A 9,643-nucleotide genomic window follows, 5' to 3' on the forward strand; every position below is an offset into this window, starting at 1 on the left:
TTTTATACCATTCCAATTCAACCACCAATCAATCCATAATCACAACCAAATCAAAACTCCATCCATACTACATCATAACAGCCCCAACAACTCAACATTAACAATTTATACTTATTCCCCACATGAACTAAAAGCTTTAATTAAGTTCTTTAACTAATTATCAAGATTTACAACTCCAAAAACACCACAAAACCAACTAATCTCTACAAACTCAACCAAAATTTAAACAAACAAGCCTCATGCTTCACATATACTATATCAATCATATTCCTTCCTAATTACTCAAAACTAAAGCTAGGGTTTGGAGTTTATACCTTCCTTGGAGAGTGGAGAATCAAGAGAATGGCTTGGAATCACCCTTAAAGTCCTTATGCAAGCTTAAACTAATCAAAACTTCAAGAACAAAAATTTTAGTTCTTGAAAAACACTATTCACCATCTTCTTCCATGATTTATTGGAAGAGATTGTGAAGGAATTAGAAGCTTAAACTTATAGGATATCCATATCTATGTACAAGGAACCTTAGATAATTACCTTGTGATTTAACAATGCTTGCAACTTGATTTTGATTTTTTCCTTCCTTTGGAAAAGCAAGAAGCCGAGAGCAATCTTGGAAGAAATGAAATGTTTTGTGTTTTGTTTGGTGAAAAATGAAATATTTGGCTTGGTTGGTTGAATTTTGATTTGTTTTAGGTTAATTACCTAATTAACCTTGACTTTGTGTGGTTATCATTCAACCACACTTCCTCCCCCCCCATGTCATGCTTACATCACATCATCAAGTGATGTCACCCTCCCTCCTTTGTCCTCTTCCTATTGGTTTGATGACATCATCCCCACTAATCCTTTTGATTAGCTTCTAATTGTTTGCCTAATGACCGCTGATCTGTTATACGGTTCGCTTAACTTTCGTTCTCGTTTCTCGTTTGAGGGATCATACCCGGGATCTTATTACTTGGGTTTCCTTAACCTTTCTCAATACATTATATTCCTTTTTTTGATCCTCTCTTATAATCCTTTAATTTAAATCCTTTTTATCCTGTTACCTTATACTCAATTCTTTCCGTATCTAGTGGATTTCCGGGAAAAATCAAAGTGTTCGGAATTGGATTCTGACGATCTTTACATACACTTATATACCACATAGAGTACTAATAATATCCCAGAAGATCAATAACAAAACCCCTACATAGTGTGGCATGAAAAGTTTTCTCATTCAGCATAATCTGCAAAATCACTATTCATAAGGGTTTCAAAATTTTCCAAAAAAATTGGGGTTATTACAGTCTCCCCTCCTTAAAAGGATTCCGTCCCGGAATCAGATAGAAAATGAATAGGGATACTTTCTTACTCTCAAGTAAATTTTCCCACATTGTGGTTCTTCCATCAAACTCTGAATAGTTTGATAACCCTTCTCCTAAGCACTTGTTCCTTTTTACTCTATAACCCTTCCTGGTTGCTCCATATAGGTTACGTCGGGTTGCTTGTCTATGTGCTCATATGCCCCTATTTATCTGGCATCCGAATTATACTTCCTTAACATTGATACGTGGAACACGTTATGACTTGCTACATGTTCGGGGGTAGGGCTAGCTCATGTGCTAACTTCCCAAAACGTCATAATATATCCAAGGGTCGAACAAATAATAGACTTAGCTTTCCTTTCTTTCCGAACCTCATCAATCCTTTCCAAGGGATACCTATAACATTACTAGGTCCCCTATTTCATACTCTTTGTCCTTTTGAGTCAAATCAGCATACCTCTTATGTCCATCTTGGGTTACTACCAGCCGTCCTCTGATTAGATCTATTATATCCCTAGTCCTTTGGACCACTGCGGGTCCGAGCATCTTGCGCTCTACAACTTCATCCTAACATAAGGGAGATTGACATTGTCTTCCCTCAAGGATCTCATAAGGCGATACCTCAATACTGACATATGATCTATTGTCGTAAGAAAACTCAATCCGTGTTAAGTGATCATTCCAATTTCTTTCAAGTCTATTGCACAGACTCTCATTATAGCTTTTAGCATTAGAGCTTTTGCTTCTCAATACCCATTCTTTTCGAGTTCGAAATCTCTACTACCTTCCGTTCCTAATATTATACTGGTTATACTTTTGCTCGTTAGCGTTCTATAACCTTTTAATAACCACGTCAACCTTAGTATCACGAACGCGTTAGAATCGGAATACCACCGTACAGATAATACTTCCTTTAGCTGCTTCTATCTTCGAAAGCTTGATCCATCATATAGAACTAAAAGAATTTGTTGAGAGATCACTATGATCATGAACACTTGTTCTATTGCATAGTTAGTACAGAAGGTGGCCAGCCTTTAGTACTTGACAAGCAATTAAACAACATGTGGTATCCTACTAGGCTTCTATCATAAAGATAGATAGTCATTCGGCAATACCTCCCCTTCTGGAAGGGTTGTTCTTCTCAGCTCACATGAAATGAAAAGAAGAGAAAAGAACGAACTGAAGAGAATTGTATATATGTAAAAAAAAATATTTCCATAAAATATCTGGCTTGGAATCTACCTCTGAACTATAGAGGTTTGTCATAGGAGAACAAAACATATATGTATTTATATCAACATCAAGTATTATAGCATCGTATTTCACATGCCTAACTATTTTGGCTATTCCGTCCATCATTCTATGGACCCATGCTCTTCCTCGAGCTTATACACAATCACCTTTGAAACTCCCTCGATATCGAAAATCGAATCTGGGATCTCATTCTAGACATCATTGTTACTAGAATTCTATGCTTGCATCGCAACCTTCCTCGTATAGTAATACGACTCTCTATTGATAAGAAGGAATAAATATTCAATAGGTAGATAATCTACTTAACCAGTCTATTCAACGACAACTTATACATCACCACAACCCGATTAGGGTTACCCAATCTCAACATCCATTACACTACAACTCTCACGGTTGTAATCAGCTCATTATTCAAAGAATCGTTGCTGCATTACTATGGTCCACCACTGACCTACTGTCGTCATTCATTTTCCTTGGAATCTTAATAGCTAACCATACGGAGTCCATAACTGTCGTATCAAATTCTTCTAAGGAGTTAACATAATCACCTTTCATGATTCATGAAGAACACTCCAAACTCTGACGTACTTTCATGACATGAAGTAGATAAAATTGCAGAAGAGTTTCAGTCAAAGCAATGATAGCAGGTTAATACCATTCTTAATCGTATACCTTAAATAGAAGACTTAACTCAAGGGTTCGTCTAGTCCTTTTTGAAACATGGTCATGGCTTATCTCAAGATAGTATCTTCTGAGATAGATAGCCCGCTCATGGCGATTACACGAATTAAACCTTTACCAACTACTATTACGGTTGGGTATTGCACAGTCATCAGAAGGAATGTCAATCTTCCAAACCATAATACAACCTGCATAGCTTTAACCATCATCACTGTATTCCTTTGGCGCAAGCGCCTATAATTATTCTCTTACCTTTAAAGTGTCGGCCACCTCTTTGGCCTTTCCTGATAGTAAAATTTCCTTACAGTTAATGCTATTTTAACCACCTCCAAATAAATTTTCTACCTTATTTCAATCACAGCTTATGTGAAGATATTTTCCTTAAAATCTGATGAGTAAAAAAAAATATCAGCCTTTTTCCATAAGTTATTGCCTCAGTCTTTAAAGGTTAATCACTGTCACGACTGACTCTCAATCATACTTAGAACATCTTTTATCTTAGGTCCTAATTGCCCTAAACAATTTCGACCTTTACTGGTTTGATCCATACTTTCTCATGGTTTAACACGTGCCCCACTTGGCATCATTATAATTACGTCACATTTCCTTTATCATAATTTCTATTCTTGAGAATTTTGAATATTACCTTTCTCCTTGTAAAACCTCTAGGGTTATCCTTGAATCGTTCCTCCTGTATTCCCTAGATACAGGGCATATCAAAATACCATTTACTAATACCAGAATCATTGTCTATATACTTCTGAAAAATTTCTCCACTGATTCTTAAAGGTTGTTATTACCTTAATCCTTTCCAATTCACACTGTCAAAACTCATACTATCCCTATTAAGGGTGAAATGCCAACCTTTATGCATTCCCCTAGGATTCGTTTTAAGTTACTGATGTTCTATCCTTAATTCCACCTTTAAAAAGGTACAAGCATCCTTCCATGGATAAATAAAGTCATATATCCCTGATAAGGATATCTTATTCAATTATTTCCACCTCGATAGTCTATACCGAATTTCACAATAACATCTGTATTCAAAATGAGGTCAATCAATTATGGCCTTCAAAAGATAACAACGGTTATCTGCTTTTCTTTCCTAATTTGGTAATGACAACAAGGATGTTCTGGAAGATATTGGTCGTGTTCAACGTGATCTTCTTCTTAATAATTCCGTATTTACTTTTGTTGTTTATCTCAACAGTCATCTCAATGTTGGGATATCTCTCATACCTGGCGTCTCCCTTCCTGGGTATCAAGCCACCGGTCTTACACTTCACATTCTTGAAGGTCACCTCCTTCATCCAATTTTCCTAATTTCTTACTTCTTTGTCTCCTCAGTCTATCCGCGTCTCATTATTTATCCTTCAAACTATCTCAAGGTTTCCTCGAATCCTCCCAACTTACAGGGGATAAAATATATGTATCTCTTATGCCTTCGACCATCAATTTAACTCATGGTGAATCACCCTCATCTTGACGATTACATACTTTTCTATTTCTATTACTATGATTCTTTAGGGTTTCCTCATACCCAACTCCCTTATCATTCCTCAAACTCTATTGCCTTTATATTCCTTTCCATTTCAGTTTCTTTTTATTTTCCTTTCTCTTATAATCATTTCATGAACCCACTAATTATTTACTACAAACATCACGTCGTTCTGGGATTCTTGTCCTCCGAACGAACCTTTACAACTTTTACAATCTTAGATTCATAATTTATCATATTCGTCCGCCTTTGTTCTGGCTCTTAAAGCCTTTACACTATCTCCCTAACCTTGGGATTTACTTTCTCGAAAACAATTGACTGAACTTTAATCAGTTTATCATAACCTCTTGCTCCGTGCCTTTCGTGGTCTTTCACCAGTGGGTGGTCTCTCTCTTAGGAGGGTAAGTGATAGAAACAGTCTTTTGTGATTCGTCAATCATTTAGAATCTCAAATGATTCCTGTATTTCCTTTAGCCAGGCTCTTTCCTCGACTGGGTCAGCTATTTCCTTGGAACTCTGAGAGCTTAGCGACTTAAAGGTCCTGAAAGAATTTCACACCACATTGTTTCCTCAAGGTGGTGGTTAGGGGTAAAAGTATAAGTTTTGTTTTAGGCAGGTCCATGGATTGCCTAATAGGAGTACCATCCTGGTTCTTCCTATCTTGCTCGACTTCTGTTTTCTCAGTCTAAATATTTCTTCCTACTCCCCATAATTGGGGTCATCTTTTAATTTAAAATCCTCATTTTCCACTTCATTATATTCTGGGTTCCTTATATCTTAATTACGACCTCCCTGATTATCACATTCAAGGTTTGCCCCTAATCTTATTCCTCATGGGGGCATAATGCTTGGAAATTTTTTGAGAATCTCTGGATATTTGTCTTATTTACTTTGCTTAGTCTTTCCCTCGTTCCGTCCTTGCATGATTGCAAATTATGAATTCTCAAGTTCTATAAACTTCATGACACTCTCTTAAGTGTTAATAGTGCAATTAACAATATAAACTTATCACAAACAAACTGATCTGAACTGAAATTAACGAATATATACATAACCATTTGTTCGAGGGTACAATAACTGAACACATTAAAGAGAATTACATCATTTGATCTGATCGCTTCTATCCCAAAAGTACTACCATAGATAATCATCTAGTCATTAAAACTAATCATTCATAACTTAGGCTAATCCTCCAAAAGTGGTGCTACATGAAACCCTTGTCTGATCGCTCTGGCTCTGCACACTACCATGTATCAAGAAATGCGGGCACGCACGACATCCCTAACCTGCTCCATCACAGAGGTGATGAGGTCTAAGATAGTTGCAAGTAGAGTTGGATCAATCTGACCCTCAAGATGGCCTCTAGCTGTAACACGGGTGGTAGCCTCAATCCTTTCCATGCTATGAGCTAATCCCTCCGGAAGTACCCCGCCCTCAATCCTTGGTGCAGTAAGTCGATCCAACAAATCACTCCTAACATTACGGGCCTCGGAAAGGCCACCCAAAGTCATGTGATAATTGGAGATAAGAGAAGCCTGAGTGGTAGCATCTAGCAGTCCATGGGGTACAGGTGGCGCAGACCCAGGAGATCCAAACGGATAACCAAGCACGGTATCAGGTGACAATGGTGCAGGAGATAAAGGTGGCATTTCCTCAGTAGGTGCTGGGCTCTGTACAGGGGAGGGAACAGAAATCGGTGGAACCTCATGGATGTCTACAGGAACCTCTGGAAGAGGGTCTGATACTGGTATAATTGGGGTCGTGGAAGGCCCCACTCCTTCTGCCCTCATTAACCTTTGTGCCCTTGGTAACTCTTCATCCTCTAGTGCCACTCTCGCGGCCATTCTTGCTCTGGTAGTTGCCCTGACTACGGTCATCAATTGCTCAGCGGTCCTCTCTTCATTCTCATCAGGATCCTCCATGAGATCCTCCTCAGCCACAATCCTTTCCGGAATAACATCCTCAACCGCAACATTCTCAATATGAATCTCATCCGGTCCCTCATTAGGATACTCCATCGGATTCACAATTTGATCTCCAACTTGTAATAAAACATCCTCATGCTGATGCTCCTGAACCTCAGGGTTCGGTGCCCCGCTGCCCTACACGAGAACGAATTATGTTACTATCTGAATATTTATAAGGGTTCCCGTAAGGGTTTTAACTGTCAGTGCTACGTTAGGTAGCCCGACTATGAACTTGGCAAGAGTTCTTATTATCTTAGTGAACTTATTATCTTAACGTCACATCATCTCTGAGGTTTATAACGCTTGGCTCTGATACCACTTCTGTAACACCCCCAAATCCGGGGTCAGGGATTCCGGTTATCACAAGTTCCATATCCCTTAACAACACTTAATCTTAACAATCAACCAATTCCTGTGTACTATGACCCCACAATATACACACACACACCGCAAGTTATAGTCTCAGAGATGAATACCCAAAAAAATAACACAAGTCATTACACCTCAAAAAGGTTCTGAATAAATTTACATTTTGTTAGATATATTTGATAATGTCATGGCTAATATGTTTTATGTTTAGATTTCAGATCTTATTTGAACAGAACAAATCAGTACTTAACTGATCAGTACTTATACTGGAAGTCAGAACTTAAGGGATATCAGTACTTATGTTATCAGGAGATAGATATCAGAACTTAAGTGCTGAAGGACGATCAGATAAGGACAGTAGCTGATTAAAGTTAAGAAGATCAAGATAAACATAAGAAGAGATATGCATGAAGAAGGAATTCCGTGAAGAATGGAATACTTGGAATAGAAGATATCTGATTGATATATTTTAGGAAGCAGAATTATATTCCATATCAATTAGCGATTATCTTGTAACTGTGTAGTATATAAACACAGACATAGGGTTTACACTATAAGCGTTATCATTATCGAGAATATTATTTATTATAACCCTAGCAGCTCTCGTGATATTTTGTTCATCACTGAGAGATAACAGTTCCAGATTGTAACAGAGTTTATTGTTTAAATAAAGTTTGTTTTCTGTTACATAAGTTCTTGAAGTTTGATTTGATTGTAATAAACACTGTATTCACCCCCTCTACAGTGAAAGTGTGACCTAACAAGTGGTATCAGAGCTATCTAATAACACACATACAGTTAAAGATCCAAACACAATCATGTCTGACACAGAAACTCCAACTAAGCCTACCAAAACTGAGGAATCATCAAAGACATCAACTCAGAGTCGATATGAGACTATCAGAGTTCCCATATTGAGACCATCTGAATATCCCATATGGAAGGTAAGGATGACCATGTTTCTGGAAGCAACAGATCCAGAATACCTTGATAGAATCAAGGAAGGGCCTCACAAACCTACCAAGCTCGCTGTTGTAGTTGCAGGTGAAGCAGCAATGACCGTACCAAAGGAAAAGAATGATTACACTGCTGAAGATATAGCATCTATTGCTAAGGATGCCAAGGTACGTCACTTATTGCATAGTGCCATTGATAATGTAATGTCAAACAGGGTAATCAACTGCAAGACTGCTAAGGAGATATGGGATGCACTGGAGACAAGGTGTCAAGGAACTGAAACAGTTAAGAAGAACAGGAAGACAATACTCACTCAAGAGTATGAACACTTTGACTCTAGGACTAATGAGTCATTGACTGATGTATATGATAGATTTGTCAAACTCTTGAATGACTTGTCATTAGTAAATAAGGAGTATGATCTTGAAGATACAAACCTCAAATTCCTGTTAGCTCTTCCTGAATGTTGGGATTTGAAGGCAACAACAATAAGAGACAACTACAATCTTGATGAAACAACTCTTGATGAAATCTATGGAATGCTCAAGACTCATGAACTTGAGATGGAACAAAGAAGCAAGAGGAAAGGAGTAAAGTCAAGGACAGTTGCTCTCAAGGTTGAAGAGGAATCCCCCAAACCACCTTCCTCAAAGAAAGATAAGGGTAAAGCTCTTATCATAAAATCTGATACTGAGTCATCAAGTTCTGAGAGTGATGATGACTCAGATTCTGAAAGCTTGCCTGAAACTGATGCTGATGAGGAGATGATGAAGCTGTGTGCTCTTATGGTGAAAGGAATCACAAAGATTGCATACAGGAAGTTCAGGAAGGGAAAGAAGTTTTCCAGGAAAGGCATAAGTTCTGATAAGAAGAATTTCAGAAGATCTGAAGGAAGAGGAGGAAAGTCTGACAGAGGAGATTACGCTAATGTTAAATGTTATAATTGTGGTGAGAAAGGCCACATATCTCCTGATTGCAAGAAGACCAAGAATGACAAAGGCAAAGCTCTTGTCACAAAGCAGAAAAGCTGGACAGACACCTCAGACTCTGAAAGTGAGGAGAACTATGCATTGATGGCAAATGCTGATAAATCAAGTTCTGAGAGCAGTTCTGAAGCTGCTGAAACAAAGGTACCTCAGACTACTTATGCTTTTCATACTGATGATATTAATGAGTTGAGAAGATATCTTAAAACCATGTTTGTTAGTTATAGAGATCAAACTTTAACATGTGAAAGATTAACTTCTGAAAATCTTGCTTTTAGGAAAAGAAATGATTTCTTAGAAAAAGAGTTAGTCATGTTTCATCAAACTCAGCAGGATAGAGATGATGCTTTTTATGTTAGGGATGAAGTGCTAAAAATGAATGAATCTCTAAAAACTGAGTTAGAAAAGGAGAGAGAGATTATCAGAACTTGGACTAACTCTGGCAAAACAACTCAAAATTTGCTAAGCAGTGGAAACTGGAAAGAGGGCTTAGGCTATGGAGAAAATAAAAAAGGAACTGTAGAAATTAAGCCTGTTGATAAGCAAAAGCCGAAGTTAAAACCTGTTAAGTTTGTAACTGAAAAATCCGAAAATGAGAAATCAGAAGTTAAAAAGGAATTAGCTTCT

This window comes from Apium graveolens, chromosome 8, assembly GCF_009905375.1.
Source record: "Apium graveolens cultivar Ventura chromosome 8, ASM990537v1, whole genome shotgun sequence".
NCBI classification, from domain to species: domain Eukaryota; kingdom Viridiplantae; phylum Streptophyta; class Magnoliopsida; order Apiales; family Apiaceae; genus Apium; species Apium graveolens.